The sequence below is a fragment of the Lonchura striata genome, chromosome 8 (assembly GCF_050655825.1).
Source record: "Lonchura striata isolate lonStrDom1 chromosome 8, ASM5065582v1, whole genome shotgun sequence".
Lineage (NCBI taxonomy): Eukaryota > Metazoa > Chordata > Aves > Passeriformes > Estrildidae > Lonchura > Lonchura striata.
This window is the reverse complement of record NC_140710.1, coordinates 28,646,368-28,665,945: the sequence shown is the minus strand read 5'-3', so window position 1 is coordinate 28,665,945 and position 19,578 is coordinate 28,646,368. Positions and strand designations below refer to the sequence as shown.

Genomic DNA, 19,578 nt, shown 5'->3' with positions numbered 1-19,578 from the left:
GTATAACAATTATATCTGCAACCTGAAAAATAAATACAGAAGTAGGACCAGGAGTGATGCTTACATTTAAGGGACTTCAGGATGAAGTAAATTAGAGATTTGGATTTCTGATATGAACATGGAGGATTAATGCCATGTGGGCTTTGTGCTCACCCTTATGCAGGGTGCAGGGGGGGTTGAGGCAGGTGCAAACATGCTTTGGTTTTTGGGGAAGGAAATTGGATTTTCAACCACCTGTAATGTAGCTGGACTCGGATCTCTCACACAGCACAGAAGCAGTAATGGGGAAATATCCCCAGCAAGCCAGTCTGGAGATGGATTATGTGGCCAGGATGGTTGTTTGTCTGGCACTTTAACCAAGCATGGTGCTGCTTTCTTGGGTCTGGGGTGGGCAGAGAAGCATCCTGTTGCTGCCATGGTGTGGTGGCTCCTGGGGCACTGGAAGAGTAGATGGGAATGTGCCTCCAATGATGTGTGATTGAATTGGTCCTGAGCAAACAGCATGTGCCTTTCTACTCCAGTGCTGGCACTTCCTGTTGTACTAGGATGCAATTCAGGTGGGGCTGAGTGAGGGTAGAGAAGGAAGGACTGGGGCATTTCAGAGGAGGTGCAGGTGGACTCTATGATGTTAGGATACTGTTTGGAGTGGCTGTCTCCAAACTAAGACACAGATTCAGTGACTTTCCATGTCTTCCACGCTGGGCTTCCTTCACCAGTAGCTCCCAGTTCCTGCCTAGCATCTGGCTTTCTGCTGAGCTTTGGGATGGAAGAGGCCAGGGAAGGACAGAGCTGGTTCCCCCTGTTGTAGGAGGGTGGTCTGTGCAAAGTGGGGGCAGCACAGGGCTCTGTTCTTTCCTCTCCAAAATGTGATCCTGGTGAGACAGCTGGAGCATGCATGTCTGCCCCAAAGATGGCTGCTTTCCCCAAATCCTTCCTGTGCTGGTGGTCCTTCATTTGTTCTTCTTGCATCTCCTGACCTCACCTACTCGATAATCTTTCTCCATCCAATTACTCATTCTCTTAGATTCTTGTTTTTTATTCCCAGACTGGACGTTTTCCAAGTAAAAGATTTATTCTTAAGCTATTTTTTCCTTCCCTGTGAAGAGAGCTTCCAAACAGCACAGATGTGAGGCTAAACATAACCTTCCTTGTTACTGTCACCTCTCCTCAGTGTTTGCCTGGCTGATCTGGTGTTGCCTTTGCTTCCAAGTGTTGTTTCACAGCTCAGTTGTAGCTCGCTGCTGGAATACACAAGTTAAGCTTGCAGGAGAGAGCAGGACTGCTGCTCTTGGGAGCACAGAGTAGAGCTTAAGGTTGACACTTAAGCCCATGCTGATCTCCTGGTCCTTTCCCAGTCTGTGTGGGGACCCATAGCCCTTTGGGCTGGTGTGGTGGCATGGGCTGTATGACAGGGGAGTCAGACTCTCTTTCTAGAGGTCATTTAAAAAACAGCTTTTTACTCATAGAAGAAACTTCTGTGCCTTTCCATCCTGACCTCTCTGCAGTTTAGTGGAGACACACAATGATCTTTCCCCAAGGCAAGAGTGGCCTCAGCACAAGCAGGGAGTTCTTATGCTACAACATTTCTGCACCAACATTTTTTCTCTATGTTCAAAGTTTTCTGTGGGCTTGGTTTCAGAGTCTTGATCCCTGCTGTGCCCATGTGGAGGTGAAGCTTGCAGCTATACCCTTTTCTCTCTAGGGTTTGTCAGGGATGGGGGAGGCCTCTGGTTTGTGCTATCCATGCTGCTTCCTCCCCCAAAGCATTATGTGTAACAGGAACCTGGTTGAACACGGCAACAAGATGTGTGGAAATAACTGATTTTTTTTTTTTTTTTTTTTTCTCTGAAAGCCTGTGCCTGATCTACAGGAGCAGGAATCCTTTTGAAGAGCTCCTGCATACTTCATGTGTACCTGAGGCAGGTTGCAAGGCTGTTTTCCTTTTTCCTTGGTTAAAGATAAGATTTAATTGAACCAGGGAGAAGTCAGTGTTTGCTGTGTCATTTACTGATCTGATGGTTGTTTGTAGCTGGGTCTGGAAGTGGAGTTCCTTCAACCATGCTGCTCTGGGCAGTGTGTCCATGATTCCTGGAGCACAGCAGGAGAGAGGAAAGAAGCTACTGAGGTGCCTCCTGGAGAGACAAGGTATTTGTCATGTAGCTTTCACCAACCACTCTTCAAAGCAAACTTGGTCACCCAGACTGCCTGCTGCTTTCCCTCTTTTAAGTACAGTAGCAGGAATTGCCTTTTCCCTTCTGCTTTGGTGTTAACCTCCTCTTGTTCTGATGGTTTTTGAGGACACATCATGTGTTTCATTGCGAGCAGGACAAGAGTCAGACCCAGACCTTTGCAAAACACGTGTGAGTCCCTGTAAATGACTGCATTTGGCTGATAAACTCAGTCCTTCTGCACAAGAGGTGAAGTCCATTGTTTGGGTACAGATGGCCATAAATACTGTTTCCCTGGATGAAAGATGTTCTGAAAACCTCTGTACCTGAAAGAGAAATGAGCTCTTTTTATCTGAAAAAGTTTGCTGCTGTATTTTGTGTTGTAGTTCTCATCTTTGTGGTTGCTGTGCCTGGGAAAAAGCAGAGAAACTGGGAAACTATCTGCAAGCAGTATTAGGATTAGTTCATACAGGAGGAGATGGGGTGAACTGGCTCCCCAAAGGCAGTGCTTAACTTTAGGACAAGGAATGTGTTCAACCCTAAAGCTCCAGGATGCAGCTCCACCCTACATCTTAAAAGGTCTTTTTCAACCTAAATGATTCCATGATTCTTTGTCTTACATGCTTTAAAATATACTTGGGTGTCCTGAAAGGATCTCAGGTTAGGAGCTGGGATTTATGTCCCTCAGGATAGAGCCTGTGGCAAACAGATCTCAGCTTGGCTTGTCACCTCTCTCAGCTGGCAGTGCCAGGGTTTCCTGCCCCTTTTGTAGTGGGACAGAGCTGGTCATGGTGCCACAGCTGCTGTAAGGACAAGGAGTTGCTTGGGCAAGGAGGATGTGGGCTGAAGATATCTTGAGACTTCATGTCAGAGCTGTCACTTGCCAGAATGCCATGCAGGAGTGAAATTTGGGTAACTTAGCAAAACATCACAAAGGCTCTGCAAGGTTTTCAAATGAGCTGTGGTGGCATGAAGGGGAAATGCCCAACTGGTTTTAATATCCAGCTTAAGGGAAGTCCTTTTGTTCATTTAGTCTTGATTTAAAGTGGCCTGAGGAGGTGAAATCCTCTTGCCTCATCTGGGTCTAAGCTGGGTGCTGATAAGCAAAGAGCTGTTTTTCCCTGACAGCCGCTTCTGCCAAGCCAGAAATAGCCTGCCCAAGCAAGCTCGCCATAGCAGCATTTCTCATTCAAAAGTTAATAAGCTTTGAAATTGGATTTTAATCAACTAATCTTTGATCCTAGGCACTAGAGCTCGATTAGGAGCATCCAGTAAACCAAGTTACATCTTTCTTCTCTGCTGTCTTCTCCCCCCCCCCAAAAATCTGGCAAAGGTTGAGAAATGTTTCAGCATTTAAGGCACTGTGCATTTTAGGGTTTGTGTTGTCCCTGTTCTTCTGATCTGATCCGTTCCATGGATGAATGGAAAAACTGATCTCTGGTGGACATTTGCTCTTCCAAGGCTGTAAATGTCTTTTATCAGCTCCTTTAGGGAACAGGGATGGACTTCTTTGTTAAAAAGGTTTGGATTCAATCAGATGAGGTGGGATGAGGGATAGAAGATCTGCTGGGGCCCTAACCATATCCCTCCTATTCCTAGCATCAAAATAGAGTACCATAAATTCTGCATCCCACAGAATCATGAAATAGCTGAGGTTGAAGGACCTCTGGCATTTTGGCAGGCTGCAGAGGAAATGATACCTGGACTTCAGGGTTATGTAGTTACACTTCTGCTCAAGGGATGGATTCAGTTCAGACCTCTCTAACTCACTCCCCCTCCCCATAAATTTCATCAAACACTTCTGTTTCAGTTTACCCTCCAAACACTTTTCTCTTGATCAGACAGAGGCTGTTATTATTATTTTTTTTAAAGCTATATTTAGATTTGGAACAAGCTTTTGTTTCCTACAGAAATGCTGGCTTAGTGAGCTCCCCAAGGACCACACAGTTCATCCCTGTGCTTGTGGAATGGTCAAATCAAATGGGGGAAGGTCTGTCTGGGCAGCAGAGTGAGCACACAGAGGCACTGCACTGTTCACATGCTGAGTCTTGTTATCTTGAGTCATCCCTGACACTGCTATGGTGTCCAGGATTGGGGTGAGCTCTCTAATGGGCACCTCTTTCCCTAACACCACACACCTGGGATGCTGGGAGAGTGGCACTGAGGCCCTGGAGTGGGCTTGCCATGGGTGGTTTGGCTTTGATGGGATGCTGGGGAAACTGGTCACGCTGGCTCCGAGCAGAGTCTCTGCTCTCCAGTACTTCTGCTTGCTCTTCCAGAGGATGTTGTATTTCCCTTGCCTTGGGCTATGAACCTCCTGGACATTTATCTTCTTTCCTCTGAGGAAAGGCAGCTGAGGGAGTGTAATGATCCCTCCAAACACACTTTACAACCTAGAATATCTATTCCATATAAAACTACTCTAATGGCCAGCTTTTACCGTTTCCAATACTTTACAGGGATTTAAGCTCTGTGCTGGTACTTGCCAGGAATATGAACTGTGGTGTGTCAGCTTTTGGGGGCTGTCCCTCCTGTGCTGGGCTGACAGGTAGCTTGAAGGGGAGCTGGTCTAGTGGGCAGGATTGGCTGAAATCTGTTCAGAAAACAGTGTGCTTAGGGTGAGTCACCTTCCTCTGGAGGTGATGCTTCCAGCCAGCCACAGCCACATGATAAATTAAAAGTGATATTAATCTACTAACCCTTAGGCCAATACAGTTAGCAGAGCTGATTGTACCAAGAGGGGGATGAAGTTAGCCTGGTTAGGATTCTCTGAGGCCTCTGGATTTTAGAGATCTTGAGGGGTGCTGATCCCCCAAACATCCCCAAGCTGTGAGTGGAATTCAGAAGCCCCCACTGGGCTGATCCTTAGAAGGAGTCCAGAGCAGGTCTGATGCCCCACAGAATGGCTTTTTCCAGGCCACACTGAAAACAGAGGAGGTCTTGCCTTGTGTAGCCCCAGCTGTGAAGAGATGCTGGCCTTGTACAGGGAAATCTGCAGAGCCTTTCAATTTTTCCTCATGTTTTCCATTCCTACTTGATATTTCTAGCTAGGGCTAGTTTTCTTCTTTTTAAGTTCAGATAAAGAGCTGCCTCCCCCAACAAACCTCGGTCTTTGCTTGGGTAACCAAAGACCAAACTGTTCTTGCTCTGGTGGCATTTGGTGTTTGATTATTTTGTGAAGCTTTTTGGAATGAAGTTGCCCAATCCCATAAGAGAGCAGCAAGTCTGGTGTAGCCAAACAGCATTTCAGGCCTCAACTTGTCCTCCAGGCTCCATGAAATGTGTGAACAAGCTGCCAGCAGCCATGGTGGGTGTGAAGAGCAGCTCCTACTTACTTTGGGATGTGTGAATATTTTGACCTTCTTAGGGCTTCCCATTGCTATGTTTTAGGGCCTGATTTCTGCCATGGCTCTGCATCTCCCAGCTTGTGCCCAGGTCTCTTGCCCAATTGACTCCAAATCTGAACATGAGATCAGGTTTGGACACTTCTCCATGTGCTGTGGTGTATGTTTGTGTGGCTGAAGAGAACAGGCATAGCTCAAAACATCTAGGAGAGGATAACTCATCCTATTCCTTCCTCCTGACCATCTTTTCAAGGTGATTCCTCCTTGTTGCTTCCAGCAAGCCACTGGAAGGACTAGAATCTCTGGAGATGCCCCTTCTGGAGAGCCACCCAAGTTAGAACCAGCTGGTGAGCTACAACTTTCACATTTGACATTTCTTCAATGGTGTTTGAATGAAAACTCTGCATGTCCAGTGAGTTGTGCTTATGCATGGTTTTGGTTGGTTTTTGTTTGTTTTTTTTTTTTGGGGGGGGGTGAGAAATGAAGGCTAAATGAATTATGCTGTGCAGGTAGAGGTAAGCAGCTGATGGTTGTGGAAGTTCAAGGTCTTGGAGACCTGCATGAGTTGAGAATATGGGAGAGCCAATTTTGAATCCCTGTTCAGAGCAATGTTGAGCTTTTCCTTCTCTTAGGCTCATGGCCTAAGGAGCCTCTCTTTGAATCTGTGCTTAAACTCCCCTAACATTATGGATCCATCTCCTTGAAGAAGGTTGGAAACATTGAAATAGCACTTTTGACTGTCTTTTTCACAGTTGTGTTGTGTTGGGGCAGGTTTGGTTATGACTGAGGGAGCTAGTAGGAGGATGCTATGGAAATGCAAGCCTGGGCAAGGAGGAGGAAGAGGAATAGAAATTTATTGTAAAACTATTGCTCCAATGGGAGGGGGGAGGGTGTTTGCCTAGGAATGTTTTGAAGGACTGGTGCTCAGTGGGCTGACAGAAGCCAGTCTGTGATGAACTTGGGAGATTTGATGGTGCTTAGAAGTTTAGACTGGGGACCCACCAGTGACACCATTCTTCCCTTTTAATGAGGGCAGAGTTTCTCATTATCCTTAAGGAGGAGGACCAGATCCAGGACTGGGTAGGGATGGTAGTGCCCAGCTCTCCCCTGCAAGGCTGGGGCTGGCCTGGGTGAGCTACAGATTTTACTTGTCTGCCCTTCTCCATATCCCAGCACACAGTCACCTCCAGCTCAGTCCAGGATCTGTGGCTCATCCCTTGTGAAGGACACAATGAAATCTTGCCCAGGTGACAATCTCCAGGGACTGCTTTGCAAAGACTTGCCAGAGCTGTGGCAACCACAGACTCACTTAAATTCCAACAGTGAGCTAGTTGGTGCCAAATCCCATTTGTATCACTGAGAAAAATGGTAAAATCATTGTTAGGTGTTCACTAAAATACTCTAAATTTTAGAGAACACGAAGCATGAGTCAGGCATTGAAACCAGCATCCAAAGGAGGGAGGGAGTGGTGAGAGGCAGCAGGAGTGCTTATGAAATATTTTGTTTCACTGGCAAGAGGACAAGAAATAATTGGGCCTTAAATCAAGGAAATGGGAGAATAGGAACAGCAAATCAAGGGAAATGGTGGAAAATTAGGTCTTAGAGTAGAGAAATGTGTACACATGATCACCTGGTGGTTCTGGCAGAGATATAAGCCCATAAATCTTCTCTTTTAACCTCTTCTCTGTTGCTTTATGGGGAATAGTGTCAGGCTTGCTGGCCCCATCCATCTTTTCTAGAGACTACTGGTTTTGGTTTCAACTTGCTTGGTGCTGAGCACCCACCGAGTGGTGTGAATCTGCTTTAGAGCTGGAGGGGGAGCTCCCAGCCTGTCTGGACTCCTTGGTGCAGCCTGGAGACTGTGACCCCCAAGAGAAGATCCATCCTGTATGTGGATGGTTGGGATGGGCGACAGAGGACTCTCTCCCAGAGCTGTAGTGTGTGGATGCACACTCACAGATGTTAAAACCTAGAAGAGTAAGGTAACCTCTCTGGAGACCCCAACACCTCCTTGATATTTAGGCACAGAACATCTCAGCAGGTTCTTCTTCCAGCTGCAAATTCTGCTATTAAAAAAAAAAAATCCCCTTTATACCTCCCTTAAGGTCTCAGGCTTATTTTTCCCATAAAAATAATGAAATGTAAAAATAAAGCTTCCCCTGTTTGCTTTCTGCCAGCCATCCCTCCCTTTGCACAGTGCTCATTAACTCCCCTAACACTCTAGTCAGACACGGCCTCTGGTTAAAAACAGCAACCGCCCTCATGCCTCGCCTGTTTCCCAGGAGCTGACAGCCAGACAATAACACCAATGGGATCATCTTCATCAGAAGATGTCAACCCCTCTGTAAAATTTACATAACATGAATTTGGAGTTGGGGTGGGGGGAGAGGAGGGAAGCAGATTGAAAAATAAATAAAGAATGTTGGAAAAAGAATGGAAAGAGGAAAGCTGCTGTTTGGGAGAGGCTGCTGGAGACGCTGCCTCTCTGCACGTCCCTGCTGAGGGATCTTTTGGGCAGGTAGGATTTTCTATTCCAGGATCACAGGTGATGTGAGTTTTGTTGCTGCATCAGTGGTTGGACTTGATCTTGGAGGTGTTTTCCAACCTCAATAATTCTGTGGTTTTCCCCAACACAGCCTTTCTGATCCACTCTGATGCCTGGGGTGAGAGTACTCAGAAAGAGTGAGGTGTTAAATTATTCTGTCAGAAACAAAAGCCTCTGCTGAATGTTGTTTTAAAATAGCCAACCTGGGCCACATGGTTTGTGGAGCTCTATTAGATAAAAACACTGTCTTCTGGTATTCAGGCAAAATGGGGGTGTCCAGAATTGTCTTAACACAAAAACTGCACCTGCAAAGCCTTTAATCTGATTTTATTTGGCTGTTGGTACATCCTGGTGGGAATCTGATGTTGGACCACCCTTGGCTGCTCTAGGGCAGCTGCCCAAGGAGGGCAAGCCCAAGGCCAGGGTGTAAGGACTGTTAGGGTGACACTGCTCATCTCCAATTCCTGCTTGAAATGGCTGTTTACCCAGCTGCAAGCTTCACCAGGGGCAGCCTTCCCCAGAGGGAAGGGGAAAAAGCCATCACTCACTGTTTGGTGTGGGAGCAATTGTATCCTATTTTGGCACCTGGGATGAGGCTCCTGAGCTACCTGGAGGAAGCTCCTTCACTGTGGCTGTCAACATAGCCCAGTCTGGTGTTACATGGCCTTGGGGTTCAGTGCTTAATGCTATCGTGGATCCCCTTTCAAGGCCTGGACATTGGGGTATTTGTTTTTTTTTAGTTATCGTGACTCCAAAGTGATGCAGAGGAGTGAACATTTGTGCCAGCAGCAGCTGAGGGTATCAGCAGCTGTCTGGGGCCATTATGCAGAAGTTCAAGTCCTGGCCAGTGTGCTGAGTCCTAACGATCCTCAGCTGAAGGCACGTCCGAGATGTATCAGGCAAAAACTTATTTTTTATTAGTTTATGCTTTTCTGCATGTGGGAGATGCTGTTTGAAATGAGTGTCTGGGCACAACAGCTATTCCTGCCTGCTTTTCCATCACCTCACTCTCTCTGCCTGTTTGTTTGCTATTGTGCCTGTATTATTTTTTTCTCTCCCCCTTGTTTCATGTCTGGCATAAGAAGTTATTCAGCCGAGTGCGCGGCAGCCTATTGTGCACAGAGAGCTGCAACACAAAGGATTCCACAGACAATCTTGTTCCCTCTCGCCAGCACAGGCTGCCCAGCCAGATTCAGAAACACATCTGCAAGTCTTAAAAGGAGTTATGCTCTGTTTGACTGCAGCTTAAAGCACAGGGAATAGGGAAGAGAGAAGCCTTTTAGGAGCCTGGTGGGCTTTATCAACCCACTCATGTCCTGTGGCACAGCTGCAGCCCAGCCCATGCAGATGTTAGTGAATGCCTGTGTTTGAGATGGAGATTTACTTTACTGGTCTGAAGATAAGCAGTGGACAAACTCTCCCTGTGAGAACCTCTGGTTTGTGGGGTATGGAGATGGCCCCTCAGGCAGGCTGCAATTTTAGCAGCAGAATGGCTGCCTTGGTGGTGTGTGAATGCTCATTAGTCCTGATCTTCAGCAGGGCTCAAATGTGGGTGTAGACCTCCTTAATTGCTTTCCTGCAGTGGCAACTCTGAATGACACTATGCTGTAGGCATGGATCTACTTCCTCAGCAGTAGCTTCATGTTTTCCAGGGCTCCCATTGTCCAGAGAAATGCCTGTGCAGGGACACCAGAGGATGTGTTGCCAGCCCTGGCACATGCTGGCTGTCAAGGGCACTTGAAGCACAAGAGACAAGTTCAGGAGACCTGGATTCCTACATCTCCCAGAGCTGTCACAGCTAAGCCTGCCTGAATGCTGTCTTGACACTTGGCATAACCCCAGCTTCCATAGCAGGGATGGGAAAAGCTCTAAGCTTGGGTTCTGCAGTTCAGTTTAGTCACTGGTCTGTTCGAGTACAGCTCTGGCCCAGCTGGGGCAAAATAGGGTTTTTCTGACTACAGAATAACAGGATGGCTGGGATTGGAAGGGACCTTACAGATCTTCCTATTCCATGGGAATTCCAGTGGGTAATTCTGAACCAAGTTGCTCTGAGTCTTGTCCTGCCTGGCCTGGAACATTTCCAAGGATAGGGGAGCCACAGCTTTTCTGGGCAACCTGTGCCAGGGCCTCAGCACCCTCGCACAGAAGAATGTTTTACAAATATCTAATTTAACCTCCTTTCTTTTAGTTTAGAGCCATTCCTCCTCTTCCTGTTGCTCCAGAACCTTGTCCTAAGTCCTTTTCCAGCTCTCTTGTAGCCTCTCTCAGCATGGGAAGGGGCTCTAGGGTCTCCCTGGGGCCTTTTCTTCTTCAGGCTCCACAGCTCCAACTCTCCCCCCCATCTCCATTGGAGAGGTGTTCATCCCTCTGAGCATCTTTGTGGCCTTCCTCTGGACTTGCTTCAAGAGGTTCACATAAACGTGTGGAAAACACTCATCTCTAGATCTGCACAGATGGGGGGGTTGGTTAAACCCATACCACTAATCTTTCCTTGCTCCAGTCTCGTGAGACAAAGTATTCCCAAGCTCATGGATCAACCTTCGAGCTGAGACGTGCTCTGTGAAATGTCAGGATTTGGGTGACCTCTTCCATTTCACCTTGGATGCTGCTGGAGTTCAGCGCTGCACCAAAATAGGAGAAGAGGAGGTGTCCAAGCAAGTGGCAGGCACAAACAGCTTTAAAAAAAGCTCTATCTTTGCAGAGTGCTGTTTCTTTTAACCTTTAAAGACTTTGCCTTGCTTCTTTTCAAAGCCTCCTGCTTTGATTTCCCGTTCACAGTTGTCTTTCTGGCAGCCCATGGAAGAAAGGAGACATGGATGAGGGTTAAAGAACAGCTGCAGGAACATAATTAATGCTTTGCAACATTTCTGAAGGCCTTTAGCACCTTGCCGTGACCCAGCCTGTAACATCTGTGTGTTGGCATCAGCCAAGCTGTAAAACTCCCCTCCTCCAAGTACTGCACAGAGCAACTGTCTCCTGCCTGAGGCGTGCAATCAGGGCAAAAATGAAACAAATCAGTACAAAAGGCAGGCTGGAACACAGATGGCAGGTCCTTGGGTGCTGGGCTTGGCAGTGGTAAGGGGCCTCCAGCTGTTGATCCTTGTTAGGTTTCCAAGGGGGGAGGTGGACAAATGCTGATTTTGCAGAGATTTGATAGGAGAAATAGGACACAGCCAAATCTGAGCATCCCTGCATTCTCCTGTGTTCTCCCCCACAGAATGGGTGTGGGCCAAAGGCAGAGCCACAGCCCTGCCCAGCACTGTCAGGATGATTGCCTGTGCAGCTGTCACCTACCCCAAGGGATGCCAAATGTGTCCCCATTTGGATCATGTTTATCAAGGTCTGTCTTTTGCAGCACTTTTCCCTTTATGTGGATAAAGGGCACCTTCAGGGCTTGCCACCCTCATTTTAATGTGAGCTGTAACTCAGTACAAAGGAGACATGTAATTCCCTAGGGTTCCAGCTAGTGCTCTCCTTTCAGTCCCAGACCCAAGGCACAGCTGGAGCTAACTTGGTGACCAAAGAGAAGATGAACAAAACCATTTTGTTTTTGAAGATTAACTTTTTTTTCTTCTGCCATATCTCCCGTTTCCTCCCTGTTTCACTGCAGCCAGCCCCGCTGAGTTTCCAACCTTCAAAGCCCATTGTATCCAGCTGGACAGCAGCAAGCTTGCCAAGGGGAACTGTTTGTCCTTTGCTCTTTTTGGTTTTCTGAGAGGCCTGTGACTGTAGTGGATGCCAAGCAGCCCTGACCTTCACCTGACTGGAGTTCCCAGCTGCTGCAGTGTTATTACACCATCTCTCCCTGATAAAAATTCAGCTTTGTTCCTTGTACCTGGAAATTTTATATGACAAATGTGTCTAATTTCTAATTCTAGCCTCCTTTAGGTGGACTAGAATGTCTGCTGCCTGGGAGAGGTTTGTAGATCCGAAAGGCTGGAAGGAAGCACTGCATTTTTCTCTGCCTCCTGTTAGAAATGTGCCAGAGACACATTTGAATTTCAGCCAGGTAGCTGGAAGGGATTGCATCTTCTCAGCACCTTCCTCTGATGGACTACCCAGCTTTGCTTCTCGTCATGCTTCTCTGTACTTCTCTTCCTTAGGGCAGGAGGGAGGTGTTGCTGGAGAGACCAACTTTCTTTAAAGAAATCTCATGCTTCACAAGTCAGATGAGGATGTTTTGCTGCATCTCTGATGAATTTTCTCCCCTTTGGAAGGAAAAGTGGCTGGGTTTGCAGTAGGCTCCCTCCTGGTAATGAAAATGATGGGATTACTTCAGGGATGGCAGCTGGGGAATTAGTCCTGAGTACCAGCATATTATAACATCTTAGACATCTTTGTTTATGCAGCTCAAACAATGCCTGAGCCACAACATCCCTGTGGGCTTGGTGAGCTCCATCAGGTCTGTGGGCTCCTAGGGCACTTTGGGGGCAGATCTCTGGTTTTGCAGCAGCTTGGGGTTTAACTCTGTGTCTGTAAGCTACATGCCTATGCACTACTTTCCTCAGTGGGGAGGAATACGAATTACTGCCTTGCTGAGATGGCTTGGCTATGTTTAGATTTCTGGTGCTGAATTATTTTTCCTTTGGCTGGAATTCATAAGGAGGTATTGTGGGTTTTTTTTCTGGTGTTAGTACCCTTGGGTCCTAATTCTTGACCAGCTCCTTTTGCTGGATGCTATGCAATCACTTTTTCACCCTGTAATCAGGGTGTTTTTTAAGGCAACTGGAAGAAGCCATAGAGTATTATTTTCATTTGGGAATTGCAGCTGAAATAGAAAGTGTCTTGCTCTGGTGGTCAGTTCAGTGTCAGATGTGTCCAGCTGTGCTGGTTGGAAAATGGTAAGCAAGTTGTTGCAGGCTACATGAAGGAGAAAAGGAGAGAGAATAATCATGGGGGAGCGAAAGCTGAAATGCTCTGAAGATCTGGTATCAACAGTCAGGAGTATGGGGGGACACTTCAGGCTCTGCAGGCACATCAGAGGCAAAGAGGAAATAAATGGCATGCCAGAGCAGAAAGGGCAGTGGATTAGTAAGTTACACAAATAGGATTGCCATCACTCCTGCTCTTCGTTTTATCCCTCTCAGCTCCAAAACACTGATTTTAAAAAGAAAATTAATGCCAAGATTGTGTGTGGAACATACATAAAATCCCAAGCATTTGGTTAGGAAGCTTCTTGTTTCTCTCAAGAATACTCTTTCTCTCTGTGCAAATGTATGTGCTCTGGGCAAATCCCCTTAAAGTTACTCTGTGGTGTTGAATACTGGTGATTGAATGAGAGCATATTTCACTTTTGCACTGGAATTTGTAATTGTATGGGGAAAAACCTCACATTTCAACCCAATTCTCCTGAAGCAAGGAAGCGTTACATTCTTCTGTTTTGCCTCTTATTAACAGAGTTTCTAGGGGTGCTGAGCTCCTGCAGTTCCCAGTGACGTGAGCAGGGCAAAGCAACCTTGGAAACTAGATGTGAGAGCTCTCCAGAGAGAGCTTTCCTTGAAATCCCAGTGCATCCTGCAAGATCCAGACATGGGACGTGGTGTGCTTACTGCATGTCAGTTTGCCTAAGGATTCTCACCTGCTTTATAGCCCTGTGTGGTGGGATACTCAAACCAGTGAGTCACTGGTCAGGCCAGATGATGGGGACCTGATGTGAGCACTATTACTTCTGGGTGGTGGTTGTTTCCCTTTGATTGCTGGGCATAAATCTCCTGGGGGTTTGTAATAAATATGTCAGTGAGAGCCTGGCTGTGGAGTCAGAGTGAGTGTCTGAGGCACTGCCCGTGTGTTTGTCCCCAGTCCTGTTGATGTGGTGGGGTGCAAAGGACTAGTTAATCAAACTGCAGAAATTAGGTGCCACCTGGCCATTTTTCAGTTGTCACCTGGTGATCAGACAGAGCAGCTGCCTCGACAGTCCCAAGCATTCAGCCTGTGGTGTTTGACAGTGAATTAAACAGCAGGCTGTACTTTCTGCTCCTTTGCTCTTACAAACTGGGACTGAGTCCTCAAAGCAACTGTTCACCTGTGGAGGGGAGGAGGAAGAACAGGGATTGTAAAATAAAATGAAACAGACCAGTCAAGTAATTTAATTCTTAAATCTACTCTCCCGTGGGCTAATCTCTTCCAAGCCATTCTTTGCTGAGGTCAACTGCTTTTAATTAGCAAGCTTCATTGATCAGGGCAGGAGTGGGAGCTGGTGGGTTGCTGTCCAGGTCTTTTTAATTAGAGGCTTTTCTTCCTTGCTGGAGGAATGGTATTACCCAGAGAGGAACCTGGCAAGAAGGCCTGCAATTGTTTGAAGAAGGCTGACCTACGATCGTCTTCGCGGCATCTCTCCTGGCAGTGTCAGGGGTTAGCAAATTTTCAAGTGGAGAAAGGGGGAGGAAAAAGAAACAAGCCTGAAAGAAAGTTGTGGTAGCACTGGGAATTACTGTAGAGATACAGTTGCAAGCAGGAGTGTGGGAGTGTGTTTTTTGTCCTTCCTAGGGAAAAGCAGAAAAAACCAAAGGTCATTGCAGACACCTCCAGTTTCTCCAGCATCTTCAGTCTGCTTTCTGAAATGTTGCTGCCCAGCAACGGGAGCAGTGGAGCACCTTTGGGGAGGAGAGTGAAGAATACTTGCTCCCTGCCCTGGGGAGGAATCCCCTGCAGTCCAACAAGGTAGAGGTTGCTATCACAGCTTTTTCCTCTTACAGTGATTCTCTGGGGCATTAATAGTAGTGGGATTTTTTTTTTTTCCCTTTTACTGTTCTCTGGGGCAATAATAGTAGGGGTGGGGCTCACCATGTAACTGTAGCTTTGGGCAGGGGTGGTGATGGTGTTGCTGACTGGCTTCTCTAGCTGGCATCCTCTTAGGGTACAAGACTGAAAGTGAACCCCTAAAATCTTCCATCCTCCTGAAGGATGACACTTTACTCCTCTTCCCTGTAAATGGAAAACCACTGATATTATTTGATACTATTCCTTTTTTTGCTCCATTACTGTTAGTGGTAATTTCTATTAAGTGTAGATGCCCACACTTCAAGGATGTGGATACCCTGCATCTCTGTTCTCTGCCAGGTCCTCTCGTGCTACAGTTGTCCTGAATTTTGGATGAATTTTGGCACAGGCAGTTGGCTGTGTGGTGACTGGTGCAAATCTATGGGCTGTCATGATGTGGTTCCTGGGTGACAATGCTCTTGGCTTCTGGGCCTCTGCAATTCTTGGTTAAGGAAAATACATCTAATATTAATTAATTAGCACAAATTTGCTATTTTATGTGTTCGATCAACTCAGCCATGAAAATTCTGAAATGCAGTTAAATCAAACAGAAAGGAAGTGGCTTTGTATCAAATGATTGAATTAATATAATTATCTTATTGATTAAATAATCAGATCAACCTACAGCTCCTTTATCTTCTTTACTTGGCCATTTGGGAAAGCAGCAGCTCTGAATCCCTGAAGCACCATTCTCAGTGCCAATGCCTGCCTTTATATTCCAGTCAGACAGCTGATCTGCAGGTGATCTCCAACTGAATCTCCCCTGGAGAGCAAGGCTCTGAGGTCCATTACAGCTGTCAACCAAAATTATATATATTTGAGCAAAGAGTGATCTCTTGTATACCCACTCTGTTGTGAATCATAGAATGGTTTGTATTTCAAGGGACCTTAAATATCATTTAGTTTGTTGTTCCAGGGGTTGAAAGGCTGGTGAGTCATGACTTTGTAGGGTTCCATGTGCCATGAGAACACAGGTACCTGTCTTGCAGGCCAAGGGCTACTTCAGGGGCTGCTTTTGGAGCTGGGGAGGTCCCCTTGAAATGTCTTACCTAATACTTTGTGTGGCTCTTTCTTGCAACGGGTTTCCTGTTCTTGTATCTTGAGGGGAAAGTGTGTGAGTGGAAGGACGTGGGTATTATTAATAATAGATATTAATGTGGGCTAGCTTAGGGAGACCTCCCCACAGGACTGATGTTCTGCTGCAAGTAATTTTAGCCAGTGGGTTTAGTTGCTCAGCTATTTAATGTATCACACTGGTTTCCTGGCTGGAGGTTGCTGTCTTAGTCCTGTCAACTATGAGACCTTGCTAATGGCCCTGATTCTTGGTGCCTCACTAGAAGTGTGAGAGGAAACAGCAATGTCATAAAGAAGTTATGTCAGGGAGAGCCTGGCAGCTGCAACTTGAAGCTGTAAAATGTGGGTTTAAGTTTAAATGAGGGTCAGCTTCCCATTGGAGTAATCCAAGTTTTAACCAGGCAGCCAGCCAAGAGCTGGCAGTGATTAGCCAGAGCCATTATGATCTGTGAACACAATTCTGTTGACCCTGTAGGTCTCCTGACTTGAAAACATTAAAAACTTGACACAATTTGGTCCTAAAATTATCATTGAGCCCCTCAAAGTTTTATCTTCCATAGGCATGTGCAAGAGCCAGTTGCTGTCTCTGCAATTAGATAAGTTTAAGTTGGTTTTAGGCTTTGAAGCAATGCTGAGCTTTGTGTAGGAGTTGGACAAAAGGTTAGGTCTTTTGAGAAAGTCCCTGCTTTGGGCTGTTTCCTAGTCCCAGTCTGTGACTGTCTCCGTGGTCCTGCAGCCACCTCATTGCTGATAAGCGATGCCATTTCATCCTTAATCATTGCAGCTGACAGCAGCGAGGATGACTCACCCACAGCACTGTTGTTGGAGTGTGAGTTTACCTCCAATTGTGCTGTGAGGAGAGAACAAGCAGGAAGGGTTCCTGAAGAGGCTGTGTTGTTCCTGCCAGCTCAGGGCTGCTGGCAGGGGGCTCAGGCACTGACAATATTGCTGATCTCTCTGAAATCTTACTCCTGACATGCCTCAGTAGGGGGTGAAAGGGTAAAAAAAAAAAAAAAAAAAAGGGACACAATCCAGGTTTGGCTTTGTGTTGTGCTCAAACTTCTGCATGGTTCCTCCTTCTACAGGAAACAGTCACTCTGCAGGTGAGGCGTGAAATACATCCACTGAAGGAATTGAAAGAGACTGTCTCAGCAGGGGAGGGATTTGAATTCTGTCAGATTTGGGGGGGAGGTTTCCAGCCTTCCTTGGATGCAGATTTCCCAGGGGTGATGCTTTTCCTCCTGCATGTGATTTTTGCTTTTGGCAAGCTGCCCTTTGGCGCTGTGTGTTGCTTGAGATGAAAGGCTGGAGCAAAGCATGTTCTTAACACTTAGGAAACCAGCTGTGTTGTCAGATTCACCTTGAAATACTGATGAACAGCTTTGCAGAGGCCAGCCCTTGTGTTACCCTGCCTTGTCCAGGCTGCTGCCTTGGCTGTAATCCATAGATGTGAGGAAGACCATGGCCTCTCTTTCTACTGGAAACAGCAGCAGGAGAGACGAGTTGATTGAAGACACAAAGAAGGAAGGGTTTGGTTCTAGCCTCCAATTCTGGAAGTCTGGTTCAGCCTTTGGGCTTGCACCCTGTGCTGATGTCCCCTCTGTGATAAGAGAGTCCTACCTGGGCTGTCCCTGAGCAACACCATTTCTCCTGGTTCCCTCCTGAAGAACTGTCACATTCACCCATCCCATGATGGGATCTTCCTCTTGTTGTCAGGATTTGCTTTTCTCTGATAATGTTGAGACATGGGAGCTTCAGGCTTGGGGAGATACTTTCAAGTGGACGGGATTAATAATTTCGAGGTGGATGGAAATAGCTGAAGAAACATCACTTGGAAATGTGTGCAGGTCAGGCACTGAGAGCATCCTTGGCCTGGCATTAAAGTCAACATTTTTGGCTGTGTACAGCAAAGTGATGATGGGTTGTTATTACAAGTATCTGCAGTGCAAGGGAGACCCCTCTGCTAGAGAAGGTCTCTCTGTAGCAGGTGTGTGTGATTCTGATGGTGCCTGGTGTGATCCATACAGTCAGTCTGGTGGCAGTGCTCTGATTTACAACAGTGCTATGGTACCTGCACTGGCACTGCAGTGTCAGAGATCTCACCCCCCCTTCTCTGATGCCTTGCTTGCTTTGTGCTGGTAAATTTTAGTAGCAGCTCCTGTAGATTTGTGTAAAGTCTTCTCTTCTTCCTCTTCCTCTTTCCTTCCAGTATGCCTGAACAGTGTGCATCTAACAGGTGGTTGTGCCCCAGGAAGAGCTGTCTGTTCTCTGTTGAACATCACAACCCTTTTCCCTCTTTGCTTCTATCAGCCAGTCAAGGTTTGTGACAGGGGAATGCTCTGATTGCTGGACCATGTTGTTCCATCAGTGGGCTATGCATGACTTGCAGGTGAGAGGGTGCCCCAGGTGCTTGTTGCCTTCGTTTCCCCTGCTTGTCCAAATGTGGCATTTCAGGAGGGTGCAATGGGGGTTTGTTCCCCTTCCCCATCTGTATTCCCTCACTTGAGAGAAGATGCTCCAGCACAGGATTTGGTGTCAGTGCTGGCACGGCTCATGATACTGCAAATGGTAGCAATTCCAAACTGTTCCAGCCCTGCAGCATCTCCCTCCTCTTTCCCTTCCTTGCTCTCCTTGGGCTGCCCACATGTCTGCATAGAGCCATGGCCGTTCACCCTGTGGACAACTTTGAGTCTGGACTCCTCTTTTTTGGCAGAACAACAGCTTAGGTCAGCCGTAAATTTAATTGAGCGGCACAAAGGATTTAGTGCACCTTGTGGTTAAAAATTGCCTTGGGCTGGACAAAAGAAACACACGTGGCATTCCCTTTCTTTCTTCCTGTGACTGCTTAGGCTGTGGTTGTTTTTTTTTTCCCTTTTGTCTCCCACTCCATGACATATAATGCAGATGTTATTTGCATCTTGGTGTGTCTCAAAACACTATGAGGCTTCTTACTAGCAATGATGAATTCAGTGTATGCAGCATAGAGCTGTGATTTCCCTCAGGGTCCTTTGTAGTAATAATTTCTGTAAATAAAGGCTGGAATTGGGATCTCTGTTGTAATAGGATTTTATTTGTGCAAGGGCTGGTAGCCATGTCCCCCTGATACTGCCCTGTATTAGGATTGTAGACTTCATGACAGCTTTGTGTGTGGGATGGGAAAGGTGGGCTGGCACAGAACACCCTTGAAGGGAGGGAGAGGAGTAAGACTCATCTATGGGAAGTGTTGGGATGTTTGGAGGCCAGAAACAGAGTGCTGATGGGTACCTCCACTTTCTTTTGGATTTCTAGGTCTCACCAGACTGGTTTGTATTCCTGACAGGGGGCTGGCTTTCTGTAAAGACCCCATAGCCAAGGTAAAGTCCCCATCCTGCATAAGGTGCCAAAACCTGTTGGTCTTGGAGGAGAAGGAAGAGCCAGAAAGGAGAAAGTCTGAACAGGCTCTTGCTGCTGCTGTGACTGCATTGGTGTGTGTGGAGGAAAGCTGCAACCTCTTCATTCGTCTCTGGACTTGCAGAACTCGTGATTCCATGAGGCGGTGACTGCGGTGACCCGCATCCTGAGGCAGCTGCCTTTCCGAGAAGCTCACCTCTATAAAACACCCACCACTGCTGAGAGAGCAATTTGTCAGCCCCCTCGAATGAGGAGTGCAAGAAAAGGATGCCTTTAATTATTCCTGCCTGGGAGAGAG

General features: G+C 46.8%; 1 pseudogene across 1 annotated transcript in view; it reads left to right on the top strand.

The window, feature by feature from the left end:
• Window positions 1-19,578, top strand: part of LOC146766799 (uncharacterized) — a 115,636-nt pseudogene that overhangs the window by 9,154 nt on the left and 86,904 nt on the right. Inside the window, exon 1 of the transcript XR_014956845.1 lies at window positions 1-19,578. This exon is cut by the window's left edge and continues 9,154 nt beyond it. The product of XR_014956845.1 is annotated as an uncharacterized LOC146766799 (transcript).